The following is a 21,412-nucleotide window of genomic DNA, read 5'->3' as shown; positions in this document are numbered from 1 at the left end:
CTTTATTTCTTTCTTGTATCAATGATATTTGTGAGTGACGACAAGTGGTCTACATGTATATATATATAATTATGATTCTAAAAAGATTTTAAACATAAGAATATGTAAAATATGTACTGGAAATATTTATCTAAATTAAATGTAATCATTAAAATATATGCATTCATTTCTTTTTGAAAACATTGACTTTATAGAAAATAATTTCTTATTACCTCCCTTTATTAACATGAAAATGTAAATTCGGTAATATCCTTGCAAATAATGCTTTTTGGAACTTACAATATTGATAAATCTTCATTTGAACATTATACTTATGATATAAAACCATAAAAAATTGTGCTACAGAATCTTTAAGTCACGAAATAAAGCACTATGTAACCTTCATTTCAATAGAATACTGACAAACCTAAAAAGTCTAGCAACATTTTACAATTTTGCCGTGCTGGGCTTTCTTCAGGGATTCTGCCTTTTTCTATATCGCAAAATTTAAGGAATAAAAAAGTTCAATAATTCATGAAACATATTTATTTTCATATTTGTTTCACTGTTTGCTCTATAATGTACGAGGGGAAAATCTCGGTCAATATTTAAATCATCGTCATGGTGGTTGATCTCTTTTTAGGGTCTCTTAAACAGGTACTTCGATGATACAAAAATCTGGAGAAAGGGTGATCCCTCGGAAGCACTTATCACAACAAAATTGCATAAAAATGCAGACTCGGTTCGATTCAGTCTGTACACGATTATTTAAAAGTGCAACATCCCTCACGCCTAGTAGCAATGGCTTAAGGGGTTCTCAATTTTCAGTACTTAAAAGTGTTGGAATCAATAATCCCGAAGGACCAGAAAAATATAACAATCTGAAAACAAAGTGATCCCTCGGAAGCATTAATTTCAACAAAATAACATGAAAATTGCAGACTCTGTTTGATTCAGTCTGTACATGAGGGATAATGAATAAGTGCAACATCCCTCACGCCCCCTAGCATCGGCTTGAGCGGTACTTAATTCTCAACACTTAATATTAGTGCTGGCATCAATGATCCCGAAGGAACAGAAAAATAACTGTTACACTGAAATGAAGTACGGGGCAACTTTTTACAGCTTACACTTGCTGTTGTGATCTGGAGAAAGGGTCACAGATATAACAACAATTATAACAATAAGATATATCAGTGGAGAAATGAAATGTGAATGATATAGACTTTAAACTTACGTAATATACATACATTGTATTGCTTTTAAATAAAATATATTAATACATTCGAATATTTTATTATTCGAAGACATTTACAAATTATCACTGTGAGCGTTTCTTTTTTAGATGCTGCCTACATCGGTATTAATCACAAGTTATCAATTTCTTACACTTTTATGTTGTGTATTGCTTGATGGATTTAAAAGTTATAATTATAGAGTGCAAATGAATGTCAAATCAATCAACAAAGCAATGCCCTGCTTTGAAGTAGATTTCGCGTCTAAATAATAAAGATTAATTCCAGTTTGCAATTCTTGTTTGTCTAATTTCAAAAGAAAGTTTTCATTATGTAATTGTTTGATTGCTTAACATTGAGCACTGTTCTATTTTCATATTCGTATTGTAAAGGTATTGTAAAGGTTTAAATAACAAATTCTGAATCACAGTAATTTAAATGTTTTGTATATGTTTAATTTACTTTCTTTGTGTGAATAAACATTATTCACATTAAAACTATTTACTAAAAGAAAAAGAACTTTAAATTCCTTGGAAGCGTTGATCAAAACAAAATTACATGAAAATGGCAGACTCGGTTTGAATAAGTATGTACATGAAGAAGTGCAATATCCCTCACGCCCCCACCCCGGCACCGTCTTAAGCGATACTCATTTTTTTTAAAAATTTTAACCCTGCTTGAAACAATGATCCCTTTTTGATAAAGCTATAATATTTAGCATTTACATTGCCAGTTAAAGCCAAGGTTATCTCGTCTTTAGTTTTCAGAGTCTCTAGAAATAGTTCTGCTTACCCATGAACGTGTCCATCTGTCAATGAGAACAAAGTAATTTATCAATTTTAGAAGAAAATTTCAAAGTAATACTGACTGAATAGCGAACAGTGCAGAGAATGTTGTGACAGATCATCTTGGTCGGGTGAATTCAGTTTCAGCGAGCAGGCTAATCGGTAAATACTTAAGCAACAGTCAAAATAACTTCACATTTTGTCATTATTGTTTAAACTGTTGCTTACAATTTAAAATGATGTCGTGTCAAGAATTTTTATTTCGCTGTTGTAAGGTTTTCTAAAAATTGTATACCTATTGACAACATCAGGAATAATGACTTGACATTTCAGAAAAAAATGAAAACATGAATTGACTAAAAGGCGAATAGTGCATGCTGATCACTTCTGCAACGGTCGTATGGATGGGTTAAAGAAGGGTAAAAACAACATTCCGAAAATAAATAAATGAGTGTATAATACCGCAGTACTGTAATAAGAAGTATTTGTGGAACTTAATGATCTTACAGATATGACTATAAGTGTAATACTGAAAACATTAAAACTACCTTATAAAAAGTGTTTTGTTTTCTGATTGCCTTAAATTACGATTGATTACTGGCAAAACTGTAACAAATCTTAGTGATATATGGCTGAATTGAAACCAAGATATATGAATAAAATACCATAACACATTTAAATATGTATAATTATGTGCTTACTTTATCTTTCATTTACAAAGAACAAAATTTTGTTATTTTTTTACGAATTGTAATAACAATATTTAAATAATGCATAGTTTTATCTAGGTCCTGTTTTGTCGTAATTAGAATGTTGTTTACAACAATCGTTTGCATAAAAATCATTTATATTCATGGACAAAATCAAACAACCTTAATTAACCTTAATATTTGCACCAGGGCATGATAGTTAATTGAGGCAGCTTAAAAAAATTCACATAAAAAAAAAATTAAAAAAATGTGTGTTCCGATGCCGGGAATCGAACCCGGGCCGCTTGGGTGAAAACAAGGAATACTAACCACTAGACCACATCGGAGACTACGTTTTGCTAATATTGGAGTGTGCGAATAAATATAACTAGAGTAGAATAATACAATGTATGTGTATGCAGCTGATTATATAAAACATGAATTATGTTCATTACTTGTTACCAATATCAAAATCAAATACCAAGCTTTATTACCGCTCGTATTTCTCAATAGATTCCGTTGACATGTCAAGGAATATGGTCTGGCTGTAAGATAGATATATGTTTATTGATAATTGTCAGATTTTTCTATTTATTTTTATACCAGAGCTCTCATTTATAGTTTCTAATATTATCTTTAATAAATACATATACATATAGGAACCTCTATTTGTATTTCTTTCATAACGTTTTTTACGGTAAATTAATTTTCAAAAGTAGCTGATTCTTAATAACAAAACTGTCAGTTATGAATACATACATGCATGCATATCCGTATCAAATTCTTGAGTGTACTAGATCTGTATGTTGAAAATGTATATCCTATATTTATAAGCCTTCATTAAAAGTATGAGATTGAGCTCGTCACAATTATGAAAGTAATCATTTACTTTGCAGTTGTTTATTTATGTGTACGTATGCAGGAAATGATAATTCAATTCTATTTATAAAAGGCGAAAATCTTTTTTCTAAAAATGGAAAAGATTTATTTTTAATTGTATTTCACATTACGTATCAACGATGCTTGCCATTGAATTAAATTGATAGCCATCATTGGTATTTAAAGCAAAACTCTTTCATTGCCTGCGTTTGAAATGCTTTGATAAACATATTAGTTGAACACACAAACCTAAAAAATGGATTTCGTTTACTAGTCACTCCCGTAGTACAAATCATATATTTCATATGGCGTTAGTCTTTGTATAAGAAATATGAAGAAAATTGATTCGCTTTTCGAAAATTGCATATTACAAAGGGACCCATGTACCTGTGGGATCTCCCACATAACTTTGGGATCTATGCCTCCCTCGTTGATACCACTTTGTTTTAAACACTGACCAAAATTAAAATTCGTTGACATACGTATTATACTAAATTAACTGTGACAATAATAAATTTTAATTTGCGTATTCTCACCAGGCCAGAATAAAAATACAATCAATATAATTAGTTTAGTAGATTATCACAGTGACTTATATCGTCGACTTATACAAATTTATTTTATTAATAATATAAGTATATAATCTAAATGTGATTCTGATTTTATTAAAAGTGTTAAAGTAAACTGATTTGAAAAGAAAGTTATTGAAATAAGATTAAATGAAATTAAGTTCTTTACTTCGGGATAATTTATTCTAGCAGATTAAGAGTTGAAGATTTAATACCGCTCTAGTCGGTGCTTTTGGGCGTGAGAAATGTTTTATATCTCATGAACAGACTTATTAAAACTGACTCTGCAATGTTCAAATAATCTTACTGTTTCATTGCTTCCGAGGGATCTCGCTTTCAAGATTTCTATGTAGATACAATCCTTTCTGACAGTTTTTTTATTATTGAACAGCTCAATAGATTGATGGAGTTGATAAGACAATAATATTCAAAATTCTAACACTCCACGCGATTTTGTCACTAAAGACAAAGAAGAAAAAAACTTAAACTGCCAATTAGCACTGGTTAGAGACAACTTGTATATGCGGCTGTTATGTTTTCACCCTCGATTATATGGTTTATAAAGCCTTTTAAAGCAACAATAGAAACATTTTTATTTATATTTTCAGTTCTTATAATGTTTTCTTTTTATACAATACCAAAATAATATCTCACATACACAGACACCACATATTTTATCCATATCAGTTAGTTAATATTTTGACACAAAACGGTGCCAATCCGTAAGCAGCGTAATAACGTCATCCTAAGAATACAACTCATTCATAAACGTGACGTCATTTCATACATACAAGAATGATAACTGGGGCACTGATGTAAACACAATACAATCCATTCTAAGACGTAAGTTTTTTGTTGTTGAAAACTTGATAGAATAATGTTTTCTTTTCTTATTATTTCTTTTGTTTGATAAGCAACAGTAGGGTGCGAAAATCGAACAGCGTTATACGAAAATCGGCACAATATGTTATTTCCGCTTGAAAAAATAACATTAGTGATCTTCCTTGTTTTATCGTATTAATATCAAAAAATGTCGGTCTTAGCTGTGTTTAAAGGCTATTTAACACCGGTTTTGTCGTTTTGATGCGAAAAAAGTAACTACTCAGGTCTACGGCCTTCGTGGTCAATTTATACGCATCAAAACTCCAAACAGGTGTTAAATAGCCGAGAAACACTGCTAAGACCGATATAATTTCTTAAATATAAATGGTGGTTAAATCACTCAATATAATGAAGCAATAAACTGCCTTCTATCAGACTTCACGTCTCATCTATTAAGATTAATTTCCAATATTAAATCATTTCTTTGCACCTAAAATTTCAGATTTGATGAGAAAATATTCCATATGTCATAATTTGATCGATCAATTTCGAACATTTACATTTTATTGCTAGGGTATTGGATGGCCTGCATATATTTGTGACATTTGAAACTATCTTTTAAAAGCGAAATCGAATGTCAAAGATTTACATATTTCTTAAGCAAATTCTTGCAATTGACTACATGACAGCTTTTGCAGCCCATAGAAAGGATAGACCAGAATAATATATGTACATTTAGGCTTAAGTGCTTAAGTATAACATTTTTACACGTTCTTGTAATACATGTAATAAATAGCTTGGAAATACCATATATTGTTTAGTTTAGTTAATTTGTTTTTCTTGTGTAGATTGTCAATTAAGGAATGTATTTCCTCTATAAAACGCTTAAGTCTTTTTTTAGGAAGGAGGGAGGGGTAAGACGAAATCTTGCCAAATAACACGGCTTAAGGTAGCACTCCACACTAAATTTCAAGTTTCTGCCGTCAATGTCCTACAAGCAATATGTCTAATAAATCTGATCCCAAACTACCCAACCTGGAAAAAGAAAACACATTTTGTTAAGAACATATATGTCATAACATTGCAAATCTGTAATGAAATCATCCCATGTGCAACAGTCAGGCAGTTAAAAAAAAGTCCAATTCATTCCGTAAAAGCCAAAAATCTATAGTGGTCCGAGACCCAAAACAACATTTTTCGTCCCTCCGGCAAAAAATACCTGCAAATATACGGACTACAGAAACTCTGTCACTGCTTTAGCAACTCTCTATGCATGCAAACTATCACAAAGAAATAGGTGCTTGGCCTTGTAGATTTTTTGATATTGCTGAAAGTTTGTATCCCCCTGTAAAATCACTTGTTTTCACCGAGCATGCTGTTTAAAAGCAATGTTTACAAACAATGGCGGCCTTGACATCTATAATAAACAGCATGTTATTTCTAACCATGTTTTCGAATTTGCCAATGATCATATTACATGTTACAAAAACAAATTTCATGCTGAAAATGCATTTTAAAGACAACCAGTCATTTAAATCCACAATAGTCACTATATCCATGAAATCCTCCCTGGCCATTCGAAGCTGTGGCTTCATTTAGTGTGGTGTGCTGCCTAAGCGGTTTACGAATAAGTGAATGAACGAGCGACTGATTTGGGTCGGTCTGCCGGTTGATTGATTTGTGTGGGATCAAGGAGCGAGCGAACAAGCGGTTTGGCTGCTCATTTGGTCGTCCGGTAAAATAATCATGTGTGTGAAGAACTTCTGATCTGCTGGACCTAAAGTCCTTTAAGATTATCTTTGATATCATGTTTTAAAAATTAAACAGATAAGTAAATAATGAATACTGATTTTTGTGTTTTTGATGAATTAAATGAACATGTATCATATTATTGTAAATAGACCTCTCCGATATATTTACAATATGTCTAATAACTATAGAGTTCAAACTGGGAGGGGGAATAGGTTCATGTTATTTCTTTAATTAATTATAGACGAATACATTTTTAGGGTTTTAAAACAGAACATTTTTATCATTATTTTATACGCCTTTCGTAGCCACAGAGAACAAAAAGAGGTTTATTGGTGCTGTTAAGTAATATAAACGACATCGTATATCTTTAGGGATTTTCTTGATATCCTCAAATGCAGTGTGTACTCCCCATGTGGATGTAAACATTATCAAATAGACGATTATATGTCCCTAGAGTATTGTACCATTAAATATTTCATTGGTGCTGTGAATTAATTAAAACACATAGACCTTTATAGCCTCAGTTGTTGTTTGCAGTGCAACAACTAAAGTTGGTGAACATATCGGCAAATGAATTATAAAATACCACGTTAACGTAGGCGGACATAACACAAATTGGTAATTAACAATATTTAAAATATAAAGCTCATCTGCGATCAGTATCGCACACAAGTGACGTCAATGACGTGCCTTCAAAATAAATGTCCAGCATACTCAACACACTGCCCGCGATTCATAACCACTTCTAGATACAACCTGAGACCACTCAGGCGGAAGTCTGGTATGTGATTGTTATATATTATTGTTCTCAAACATATGACACAAGTTGGCATGGATAGGATATGTTGCCCCAGCAGGCAAAGGGTTGCCGGTGGTCCTGTGTTGCTGGGTCGTGTGGGGGTTGCGTTCATTGAATGCCGCCCTTCCTTGTCAATCTTGTTTTTCATATTTTAAATACATTTAAACAAATCTCCAGAATTTACTGCATAACCTTGGCATACTGCAATTACAAATTTTGTTTTTAAACTGAATGATTCTAAATTTAATAAAGACAATCAAAAATACTTTATAAGAAGCCTTATGCTTTCTGATTGCCTTAAATTTTGATTGGCTACACGCATACTGTTACAAATAATGGTGATTTATGGCTATTAAATAAAACCACATTAAACATTTAAGTATGTAATATAATAATTTAAGTACATGCCTTCTTTCCTTTTTTAGTTGCAAAGAAAACAATTTCGATTTTAGTTTCACATTCTTTCTTCTTTGTCATAAATAGAGTGAGTATTATTTACAACAATCGTTTGCATAAAAGTTCTATTTATATTCATGGAAAAATCCAACACATGCTATATTGGATATCTAGGACAATGTGTGTTAAATCTAATTGCAAAAAGTGTAGGTCGTTGTTGAAGATCCATTCGTTATTTGTTCTAATGCTCTTCTGTTAGGAGTTTGGTAACATATATAATAGCATAATCGCATCTGAAAAAAATATTCAGCATACTTCCGAAAAGTTTTGAAAATGTTTGAAGTGATATAAATAGTGCAATATACAATGAAATCATATTTCATTTAAACACATCTTGAAAAACAAAATAATAACATTTCCTTACATGAAGCCCGGCTAGCTCAGTCGATAGAGCACGAGACTCGAGCCCAACGTTGAGCGTAAATATTTTGTACATTGGAAATCAAATGTTAAGGGTTATTGTTTTTGAAACAAGTCTGTAGATAAAAATAAACATATAAATGAATCATGATCGGGTGCCGGGAATCGAAACCCTAAGCTCTAGACCACATCGGAGACTACGCTTTATTCATGTATAATGGTAAACGGTGCGGGATGGTCTATTTGATGAGGAAAACGATGTATATATACGCAGCTAGTACAGCTCGAATTCGCTTTTCCTTATCTGTTTACATCAATATTGAACAATAGGGGTATCAATAATTCTTATATAAAAGCATACTATTTATCGCCTACATCTTTTTAACACTAAAACAATTTTTCATCCGTTCAGCGTAAAACATAGTGGTAGAGTGTTGGCTCCGTGAGCTCCTAAAATCTAATTGTATAGACATTGTGTATTACATTGTCAAAGCATGCAAATTGATGAATGTTGATACCTACGCTTACATGCCACTAGATTTGACTGATTTATTGAATAGATATAAATGATATTCAGAATTATAAATGGTGGTTAAATCACTCAACATTATGAAGCTATACACTTGCCTTCTAGCAGACTTCACGTCTCATACATTTACCATTTAATCACTCTTTGCATCTAACATTTCTGATTTTGTGAGAAAATATTCATTTTGTCAAAGTTGAATTGATCTATTTCGAACATGTGATTTTCATTGCAAGAATATTTGGTGACCTTCATCTATTGTCTAAGATTGGTTACTTTATTCAAAACCTTAACCGAATATGAATGATTTACATACTTTTGTAGCAAATTCTCGAAGTTGACTTCATGTCAGCTTTGGCTGCACATTAAAAGGATAGCTCAGGGTAACGTCTGTATATTTTGAGCTTAATTTTAATTCAATACCTTAAAACAACTCAATAAATACAGTAATATTTCAATTATAGGTATTTAATTATTGATGCAAGCTTAAGAGTCTACAGTTTTATATTCCTTAAGATGTTTCTGTTTTTGTTTTGTATAAAGACAATAAAAATATTGCCATGATACCTTTTTTGTCTTCATAATACTTCATGTCTTTTCATGCAACACAATTATAAAGCTTGTTATAACCATATACAACAATTAAACATTTGTTGTTTATAACACCATAATGTGAATCGAATTTCGTGACCATTACTATCAAATAAATGAACTGTAAAAATATATAATTGAAATGGCGAATATAATAGTTCAACGTAATTTCTTTAATTGTGCACGAAATGCTGTTCAAGTTAATAAAGCAGAAATGAGCCGCGTCACGACAAAACCAACATAATAGGTTTGCGACCAGCATGGATCCAGATCAGCCTGCGCATCCGCGCAGTCTGATCAGGTCCATGCTGTTCGCTATCAGTTTCTCTACTTGTTATAGAGTCTGTAAGCGAACAGCATGGATCCTGATCAGACTGCGCGGATGCGCAGGCTGGTCTGGATCCATGCTGGTCGCAAACACACTATGTTGGTTTTGTCATGACGCGGCTCATATCTTTTCCTATTATTTAAGTACGTTACTGTTCCCGTAGCGATTTTGTTGGAAACGTAGAGATTCATTTTGTGCTTAGAGTGCTTAGATGTAATTGAAAAGACATCGATTCACTATTAGACTTTTCTTTTATTGCCTAAAATGTAGGACTTCTTCAATAAGCGGATGCAAAAAATCATTAAAATAGACAATTATATGTCCATGGAGGAAGAGCAAAACAGTTAAAATGTAATAAAAGACAAAAGAGTTTCGTCCTACTCATATACTATAAGAATAAAATCTCCTTAGTAATAGTAATAGGATAATCAAAGTTGGTGTACCCAGATGAAACCTCAGCAAAATGGTGTCAAATCTGTGCCATTATATCAGAAAAGTACTTTTACATACAGTTTGATAATTCATATTATGCCTTGGAACATTAGTATGTCTTATAATGATCTCACGGTTAAGAATGTCATTTAAACAATCATCTGAACAATGTAATAGTATAACTCGTATATTGATATTACAGTTAAAGCATTATTAAGACTTGTACATAACCGGTTACTGTACATATTTAAAGTATGTGCGTGTTTTGTTTAAATTATGATTTGTTTCAAAAGTGTAGTTTTGAACTCACAATATGCTCAATATAAATTAAGAATGTCTACAGAAATAAACCACATTTCATACATAAAATACTAGAGACACAAGTGATTTTAGCGACAAGACCTTATGAATTTCATATTTTAGCTATGGGTTTAAGAAGGGTAAAAACAACATTCCGAAAATAAATAAATGAGTATATAATACCGCAGTACTGTAATAAAAAGTATTTATGGAACTTAATTCTCTTAAAGATATTATTTTAAGAGTAATACCGAAGACATTTTGGAATACCTTATAAAAAGTGTTTTGTTTTCTGACTGCCTTAAATTACGATTGATTACTGGCAAACTGTAACAAATAATAGTGATATATGGCTTAATTGAAATCAATGCATAAGCATAACATACCATAACACATTAAAATATGTATAAATATATGCTTACTTTTATCTTTCATATACAAAGAACAACATTTCGTTATTTTGTTATGAATTGTAATAGCAATGTTTGAATAATGCATAGTTTTATCTAGGCCCTGCTTTGTCGTAATTAGAATGTTGTTTTACAACAATCGTTTGCATAAAAAGATCCATTTATATTCATGGAAAAATCAAACAAATGCTATTTTGGACAGTTAGTGGCAATGTCTGTTATATATGATTGCAAAGAAAATGTAGTTCATCCATTCAATTGACATTTGTCCTTTTGCTTTTGTGTTTAGAGTTTTGTAACTGTAGCAAATTTTTTTTGAAAATAATGCTGATTTCTATCTGACAAGTGTTATAAGGTTTGAAGAAACAAAACTGATTTGATATAAACAGTGCGATTTACAATTGCTTATGACATCTTTATTCATTTCAATATTATTAGGAAAGGTATACATAATGCCCGGCTTTCGGGTACCGTCCTTTCGGTTCCTGAAAAGGAGGATGGACGCTAATTAAGTCTAGGATACATATCGGGATACCACGTTGGGCGTAACATTTTCTTTTCGTGTGAGAAAATGAACCTTAATACTTGCACCAGGGCATGTTAAGTTATTGAAGACAGCTTAAAAGTCACATAAAACAAAATTCAAAAAGAAAATGTGTGTTCCGATGCCGGGAATCGAACCCGGGCCGCCTGGGTGAAAACCAGGAATCCTAACCACTAGACCACATCGGAGACTACGTTTAGCTTATATTGGAGTGTGTGAATAAATATAACTAGAGTAGAATAATACAATGTATGTGTATGCAGCTGATTATATAAAACATGAATTATGTTCATTACTTGTTACCAATATAAAAATCAAATATCAAGATTTTTTATCGCTCGTATTTGTCAATAGATTCAGTTGACATGTAAAAGAATATGGTCTGTCTGTAAGACTGTCTGTAAGATAGATATATCTTTATTGATTATTGTCAGATTTTTTATTTATTTTTGTATCAGAGCTCTCATTATAGTTTCTAATATTATCTTTAATAAATACATATACATATAGGTTAATCTATTTGTATTTCTTGCATAACGTTTTTACGGTAAATCAATTTTCAATATTATCCTCTATTTGTATTTCTTTTATTATTCATTATTTGACGGAAAGTAAGTCTTAAAAAGTAGCTGATTCTAATAGGGCTGTTTTTATATCAAAACTGCCAGTTATGAATACATACATGCATGCATTCCCGTATCAAATTCTTGAGTGTACTAGATCTGTATGTTGAAAATGTATATCCTATATTTATAAGCCTTCATTAAAAGTATGAGATTTCAAGAGCTCGTCACAATTATAAAAGTGATCATATACTTTGCAGTCGTTTATTTATGTGTACGGAAATGACAATTCAATTCTGTTTATAATAGGCATTTCATTAAAAAAAAAATTCTGAAAATGGAAAAAAAAATTTAACAAAAAATATTTCACATTACGTATCAACGATGCTTGCCATTGAATTAAATTAATAGTCATCATAAGTATTTAAAGCAAAACTCTGTCATTGCATGCTTTTAAATTTCTTTGATAAACATATTGTGTAAATAGAAAACGTGAACACACAAACTTAAAAAATTGATTTCGTTTACTAGTTATTCCCGTAGTACAAATCATGTATTTCATATGGGGCAAGTCTTTGTATAAGAAATATTAAGAAAATTGATTCACTTTTCGAAAATTGCATTTATTATATTTTAAATTATTAAGCGACCCATGTACCTGTGGGATCTTCCACATAACTTTGGGTTCTTTGCCTCCCTCGTTGATACCACTTTGTTTTAAACACTGACCAAAATTAAAATTTGTTGACATAAGTATAATAATAATACTAAATTAAATGTGACAATAATACATTTTAATTTGCGTATTCGCACCAGCCCAGAATAAAAATACAATCATTATCAATTTAGTAGATTATCACAGTGACTTATATCGACTAATACAAATTTATTTATTTAAGAATATATATATATATATATATATAATCTAAATATTCAAATAACCTTACTGTTAGATTGCTTCAGAGGGATCGCTTTTTCCAGATTTCGTTCTAGATACAATCCTTTCTGACAGCTTTTCTTATGACTGAACAGCTGAATAGATTGATGGAGTTAATAAGAGAATAATATTCAAAAACATAAATGGTGGTTAAATCACTCAATATAATGAAGCAATAGACTGCCTTCTATCAGACTCCACGTCTCATATATTAAGATTAATATCCAATATTTTATCATCTCTTTGCACCTAAAATTTCAGATTCGATAAGAAAATATTCATTATGTCATAATTTGATTGATCAATTTCGAACATTTACATTTTATTGCTAGGGTATAATATTGGATGTCCTGCATTTATTTGTGACATTTGAAACTATCTTTCAAAACCGGAATCGAATGTCAATGATTTACATATTTGTTTAGCAAATTCTTGCAATTGACTACATGTCAGCTTTTGCTGTCTATAAAAAGGATAGATTAGAATAAATAAATTCTGCACGTTTTAGCATAAAGTCTTTTTGGGCGGGTTGGGATGGGGGTGGGTAAGATGAAATCTCGCGAAATAACACGGTTGAAGTTATGCGTAGACATTAACAAATAAGTGAATAAGTGACTGATTTGGGTCGGTCAGCCGGTTGATTGAAATATGTTGGAGCAAAAAGCGAGCGAACAGGCGGTTTGGCTGCTCATTTGGTCGACCGGTAGAATAATCATGTGTGTGAAGAACCCCTGATCTGCTGGACTTAAAAGACAATTAAGATTAACTTTGATATAATGTTTTAAAAGTTAACATATAGCTAAAATTGTGTATAATCAATTTTGTGTTTCTGATGAATTATATGAACATGTATCATATAAATAGGCCTCTCCAATATATATAGTCTCTATGTCTAAATAGCATGACTAAAAAGTTCAAAGTGGGGGAAATAGGTTCATGTTATTTCTTTAATTTTAGATGAATACATTTTCAGGGTATTAAAGCAAAACATTTTTATCATTATTTTTTAACGCCTTTCGTAGCAACAGAGACCGACAAGATGTTTATTGGTGTTGTTAAGTAATTAAAACGACATCGAATATCTTTAGACATTTTCTTAATAGCCTCAAATGTAGTGTGTACTCCAATGCGGATGTAAACAATTATCATGTCCCTAGAGGAATAGTATTGTACCATTAAAGGTCTCATTGGTGCTGTGTAGTAATAGTAATTAAAATACATAGACCTTTACAGCCTCAGTTATTGTTTGCACTCTTATATGAGCAGTGCAGCAACTTAAGCCGGTGAACATATCGCCAAATGAATTATAAAATACCACGTTAACGGACATAAAACATAATGGTTAATTAAGAATATTTAAAACATAAAGCTCATCTGCGATCAGCATCGCACATCAACGACGTCCCGGGATACAATATTAAACCACCAGGCGGAAGTTATGTTATAGTTCTCAAACATTTGACACAAGTTGGTATGAGCAGGATATATTGCCCCATTAGGCAAAGGATTGCCAGTGGTTCTATGTTGCTGGGTCGTGTGGGGGTTGCGTTCATTGAATGCCGCCCTTCCCTGTATATTTTAAATATATTAAAGCAAATCTCCGGAATTTACTGTATAACCTTGGCATACTGTAATACAAATATTGTTTTTAAACTAAATGATCCTAAATTTAATAAAGACAAACAAAAATACCTTATAAGAAGCGTTATGCTTTCTGATTGCCTTAAATTTTGATACAAATAATGGTGAATAATGGCTATTAAATAAAACCACATTAAACATTTAAGTATGTAATATAATTTTATAAGTTCATGAAAACAACTTCTATTTGAATTTCACATTCTTTCTTCTTTGTCGTAAATAGAGTATTATTTACAACAATCGTTTGCATAATAGTTCTATTTATATTCATGGAAAAATCCAACAAATGCTATATTGGATAGCTAGGGCAATGTGTGTTAAATCTAATTGCAAAAAGTTTAGGTCATTGTTGAAGTAGATCCATTTGTTACTTGTCCTGATGCTCTTATGTTAAGAGTTTGGTATCATATATAATAGGATAATCACATCTGAAAAAAAAATATTCAGAATACTTCCGGAAACTTGATGTTAGAAGTGATATAAATAGTGCACTATACAATAAAATCAAGTCAAGTTTGAAACAAGTCTGCAGATAAAAGTAAACATATAAAAGAATCATGAGAAAAAAGTGTGTTCTATGCCGGGAATCGAACCCCTAAGCACTAGACCACAGCGGAAACTACGCTTCACTCATGTATAATGCTAAACGGAGCGGGGTGGTCTATTTGATGTGGAAAACGATGTATATGTACACAGGTAGTACAGCTCGAATTCGCTATTCCTTATCTGTTTTCATCAATATTGACAAATAGGGATATCAATAATTTTTACATAAAAGCATACTATTTATCGCCTAAATATTTTATACACCAAAGCAATTTTTCATCCGTTCAGCGTAAAAACATAGTGGTAGAATATTCGCTCCATGAGCTCCTAAAATCTAATTGTATAGACATTGTGTATTATATTGTCTAGGCATGCAAATTGATGAATGTCGATGCCTACACTTACATGCCACTAGTATATAAATAACACATGGGTTTGTGGGTAACAGTTAAAATATCATCCCGAGGAAAATACTGTTACCCGAGGCGTACTGTTACTCACAAACCCATGTGTTATTTATCTTATTACCCCGAACAAAATACTGTGATGATCTGAAATTGTCAATTAAATCTAATCGTAACAAAGATAAACCAAGAGTAACAATAACGAAACTGTCCTTACGTGTTCTTTAGGCCTACTTGAGAATTTTTCTTTTTCTTTTATTCTTTAAGCAAGTGATGATATCTACTATAAACATATAATAAGCTGTGTTTTATTAAGAAAACAAAACACTAACCCATTTATACGGTTATGATCTGTGAAATCTGATCCTTCTGTATCCAGAATATTCTTCGCATGGTTTTTGACAAGATAACGATGATATCTTATGTCTGTCCACCATATCTGTAACGTTTCACTGATTGAAATTGTTTTATAATCCTTTGTTGCATGCTTGAATCGTCTGCATGTTCCAGTTGGACACGTAATTATTCACATTGCAATTACTTCCGTTGAAAACGGATGTTTACAGTACTTTTGACTATTCAACAAAAAGATATTTTATACACCGCGAAAAGCACCCCAGGGTGCAAACAACTAAATTTTAAGGGTGTCATAGTTACTCTGTTGATGTCCTATCGTTGTGAACGTCGAAAATAAAAATGAATCGAGAAAAAATGGCGGCCATTTTATTTCGTCTATTAAGAAAATAGACCACGTGACCGGATTTTATACTGTTAAAAAGTACTGTGACCTATGTAAGTACTGTGACCTTAGTCACGTGGTACACTGGCATAACTCCCAGAGGCCTATGGGAAATTAACATTACGAAAAAAATGAGGGGTAATAAACTTGACTAATTTATTGAATAGATATGAATGATATTCAGAATTATAAATGGTGGTGAAATCACTCAACATCATGAAGCTATACACTTGCCTTCTAGCAGACTTCACGTCTCATACATTCGCTATTTAATCACTCTTTGCATCTAATATTTCTGATTATGTGAGAAAATATTCATTTTGTCAAAGTTGAATTGATCTATTTCGAACATTTGCATTTAGTTGCAAGAATATTTGGTGACCTGCATCTATTGTATGAGATTAGTTACTATTTTTCAAAACCTTTATCGATTGTCAATGATTTACATAATTTTGTAGCAAATTCTCGAAATTGACTGCTGCTCATAACATGAGAATAAAGTATATACGTTTGAAGCTCCAGAATAACGATTTTACACTTTTTGCAGACATTCTGTATTCTTTGTTAAGTTCGTTTGTTCTTTTTGTGAGATTGTCATTTGAGAAATATATTTCTTCTTCCTCTTTCTTAAATTCAAACATCTTGAGTATTTTTGTGTAATGGGAACCTCGCGAGATATTATGCTAACGGCGCAGACGTTACCAAAAGAGTGAGTGAATGAGTTACTAAGACAGTCGGTCTGACAGAACGCCCCAACTTTTGGATCTAAGAGTCCCCTTAAAAATCTAATATCATAGTTTAAACGTGAATATTTAGTTGCAGTTATGATTTTGTAGTTATGATGAAATGAAATGAATTATTTATCCATTTGTAAACTTCTCCTTACCCATATAACAATAACACATCTGAAGAGTTTAAACTAAGGAGAAAATAGGTTCACGTTATTTCTTTAATCGAAGATGAAATGATATTCCGGTTGATAAAAGCAAAACATTTTTATTATACTATTATTGAAATACGCTTTTCGCCTCTGCAGGGAATTCAACGGAAAATAAAAAGGTTTATTGGTGCTGTTAAGTAATAAAAATACAACGAATAGCTTTAGACATTGTCTTTATAGCCTAAAATGTAGTTTGTACTCCTTAGCGGATGCTAATCATTATCAAAACAGACAATTATATGCCCCTAGAGGAAGAGGAAAGAAATTAAAATGTTGATAAATAAAAAGACAGAATAGTATTATCTTACTCGTATAATAATAAAATATTTTCTTTGAAACAAGATACTTATGTTTGATATATCCATTAGAAAGGTTTCCTTTATTTATATTATGATTGCTTATTCGAATTATCTATTAGAGAAGAATGGAAAAGGTTGGGAAATGCATAATCTATAGGGAACATGAAATCTCTATTAAAAAGGAAAATACATACTTTGCATATTTTCTTTTTAAATTTACTTTGTAATGTTGCCGTGACAGAGACTGCAAAAAAACGTATAAGCTGATGAATGAAATAAATGTTTGAGGCATAAATAATGGTTTTAATTCAAATGTAATTAGTTACCCTATTTGTAGATTGTATACCTTAAGTCTAAGTCAGAAAGGTGAATAAAAACAATATCAATTTAATAAATCAATGTACAGTGTATAAAGCTATATATCTGAGGCAAATATTATTGTTTGAATTTTTAAAAGGTATACTTCCAAAATGCTTGCATGGAATTAATATGGTAATTTATTGCCTTAAAAGTAAATGGCCCATGCGCAAAATCATTGCTTAACGGATAAAACATTACTTAAAATAGCAAAATAATATTTTGTACTGGAACATTTTATTCTGTTTACGTACACCATTTATGTGTATTAAAAAACAGCGACAACTTTCTTGGGAATCAACCATATAATAATGGAACCAATATAATTCTACTGTTGATAAATTTTATTAAAATATTTCATAAGATATATATTTATACCCTTTAATTTAATTTATTTAATATGTCGTTTCGTAATATTTTTAATGCACTAATATCTTTAATTTCTTATTTGATAAGGAAATTGCAAAAGGTAAGCAACCGATTGTATAACTTTGCAATACAGGAGATAAGATATTTCAATATTTATTTCAGACAAAAGTACATGCAATAAGAAATAAAATTTAATATTTCTAACAATTATTTTTTTTTACATTAAAGCTGCAATAAATTCAATTTGAACCTGTTTATTAATTATAATAAATTTATTTATTTATTTATTTATTTATTACAGTCTCATCCATATACAAGTACATTACAACATAAAAGTTGCAACAAATATTATTTGAAACTATTCAAGCTTTTAAAGTAAAGATGATTGGAAAAAAACATGTTATTAAAGTATTCCTGGATCTCCCGAAACAGATCTCTGCCATTGTACGAAAAGAAAGAAAACTAAAGTAATCTGATGTCATCTTTTTTGGACAATCACATATTTAGATTGCTAATAAGACACATATTTTCTTTGAATTGTTATGATTTTTCCGCTGCAATATTTACGAACTTTTCTATAAGCTGTGTTTTCTTAAAGTTTTACAAATTTCTGATTGTCTAAGATTCTCGTAGCTCTAGTATATATTGACTATAAACACTTGAAACTAAGACTTGAAAAAATAAAACAACACGAAACTGACACCATACGAAACAGTAAAGTCAATTATAGTCTACATATTATCAAAAGTAGCTGAGTAAGTAATTGTTCTTTTTTCTTTTTTTACTACGAGCAAAGAACAATATTCTGTTTTGTGCCGCATTGTAATGTCCATGGTTGAATTTGCCTATTTTGTCGTTAATACCAATCGTTTGCATAAAAATTCTATTTATATTCATAGAAAATCTCGCAAAAGTTATTTTGGACAGTTAGAGCAATGTGTGTTGTATCTGATTGCAAAATAAATGTAGTTCATTATTGAAGTAGATCCCTTCATTTGTCATTTGTCCTTTTGCTCTTGAGTTACGCCAAGATTAATAAATAAGTATATTCTATCAGAAAAAGTATGATAAGCATGCTCCTCTTTAGTCCCTATTTCAATTTCCATACCACACGTCCGTATCATTTTTCATTTCTATGTTAATATTTCACGTTTTTAATATCATATATCATCTATAAAATTCAGATCATTCATTAATAAATCTTAATGCTTGATCGACATATAACTTAAAAAGACAAAAACTGTATTCATTTGTAGTTTTCCTATCTATTGTCAGCAAATATCCTGCTTGTTTTCATCCCAACGAATACTTTGAAATAAAAAGGAATTTTCAAAGCACAGCAGAATATTTACGCAAAACTAAAGTGATATTGAGATTGCTTCAGGGTATCGTAAATGTTTGTCAGTAGTAAAACTTCAATTCAAAAGTTGATTGCATAAAGAATGTAAATACAACGCCTGTAGCACATTGCAGTTTTACATTTTATGACACGGGGAACAGAATAATCTATATAAACTGTTTTCAGAAGAGGCAATTATTTGTGTATCAAAAGTTGGATGTAAAACAGAAATCCACTTTGGCGTTAAGGCGTTGGAGTATAGAATAAAATTTAAAGGCAAATATGTCACTCATTTCTTTTTATCGTTCACTTTATTAAATCTTCAGTTGTGCTTTGAAATATCTGAAAGTTTGTGTTTGAAACAACATTCTGTTTATAGTCATTATTGAGCTGAGCACTTTTATACCTGTCTGTTAATGATGGATATAAGTTGATCGAAATGCAATACAGTAATCAAACATGAGACCCTTGTACAAACATCTAAAAATTATTTTGTTACTTAAGCGTACTAGAAAATGACTTCATATTTCGCTTTGAAATTTATATCGTACTATTAAGGTTCCAATTAAAATGCTAGTAAAGACTTGTTCCAGCCAATTATCTTAGCAATATAACTACTGATTTATTCCAGGGACAATCTGTTATATCATGTCATACCTTTATGTAGAATTTTGAACATTTGGATCAAGGCCTTAAAAAGACAACTGTAAATGATTGTTAATGAATGTTAACAATTTATTTTGTTGTTTCTTCCTTCTTGTTTGGTATAGTCAGTTTATACCATTTATGATATTTAATTGTAAGTCATTGAATGCCTGGTATTTTAAACTACTTAATTTCATAATAATATCTCAGCATTCATTTTTACCTAACATTCATACAAACTCCAATGTCTTGAAAAATATTTTCTATTGCAAAATGTTTGTTTTTTTTTTGCCATATTACAGAGCGATATATTTTCTATCAGAAATAATGTACCGGTTGTTCATTAAACAATTATTGTAAAGACATCACACATCAAATATATCTGGCAAAATTAAGATTGATTTCTCTAAGCAAGAGGAGCTGGACCGTCTCTGTTAATTGTGATAGGTAAACAAGCATCCCTTACGTAAAATCGAAGTTACTACATCGTTATTTCTGTTTTGGTTAGTAAGAACAAATTGAATGTAAAATTTTCCAATACAAAATATCAAATCAATGACATATGACGAAAAGGTATTGCCTGACAGGGACAATTATTTCCTCTTGACTCTGTTTTCAAAATTTACCTTTCATATATAAACTCTCTTTTCACTTAAATTGTGCCTATACATACTTGGTTATTTATTTCATGAAATCGTATGTGACTATTTATGACTTGAAGAATTAAACATATTAATCAAAAACATCGTTTTAATTTACTAGATACTGCCATTTTGTATGCTTTAAATGGATATTTTTAAAAAAGGGTTTCGATATTTTAGTCACTTAAGTAAAGTGTCTTTACATTCTTAATCATTGTTATGTTCTTTTATTGCGTTTTGCTTATTTTCACAATGTCCTTAATGTCTGATACATGTATCTATCTATTATATGTATCTTGAACATTAATGTATGCACGCTGTTTTGGGGTACACGCGGAATGTACTGTACGTTCCAAGAAAAAAAGGAAAATAATCTAGCCTGTTGAAGAGTACTTCTCTGAAAATAGTACATTTTATCCAAAGACAACTACGTAAAAGAATTAGATTAGCCCATTTTTATCCATCAATTTGATTTGATTAAGGTTCTTGATTTATCTCTTTGGTTGGGTTAAATTTAAGAAAAGTCTCAGCGCTAG

The 21,412-nt window shown here is 31.0% G+C and overlaps 1 non-coding gene across 1 annotated transcript; it reads right to left on the bottom strand.

Moving 5' to 3' along the window:
* Positions 1-11,572: 11,572 nt before the first annotated feature.
* On the bottom strand, positions 11,573-11,644 carry Trnae-uuc (transfer RNA glutamic acid (anticodon UUC)). Its single transcript has one exon. It is a non-coding gene; the product is annotated as a tRNA-Glu (tRNA).
* Positions 11,645-21,412: the final 9,768 nt, after the last annotated feature.

The sequence above is a fragment of the Ruditapes philippinarum genome, unplaced genomic scaffold, assembly GCF_026571515.1.
Source record: "Ruditapes philippinarum isolate M1 unplaced genomic scaffold, ASM2657151v2 ctg2616_1_1_1_1, whole genome shotgun sequence".
Lineage (NCBI taxonomy): Eukaryota > Metazoa > Mollusca > Bivalvia > Venerida > Veneridae > Ruditapes > Ruditapes philippinarum.
This window is presented reverse-complemented; position numbering and strand designations above follow the sequence as displayed.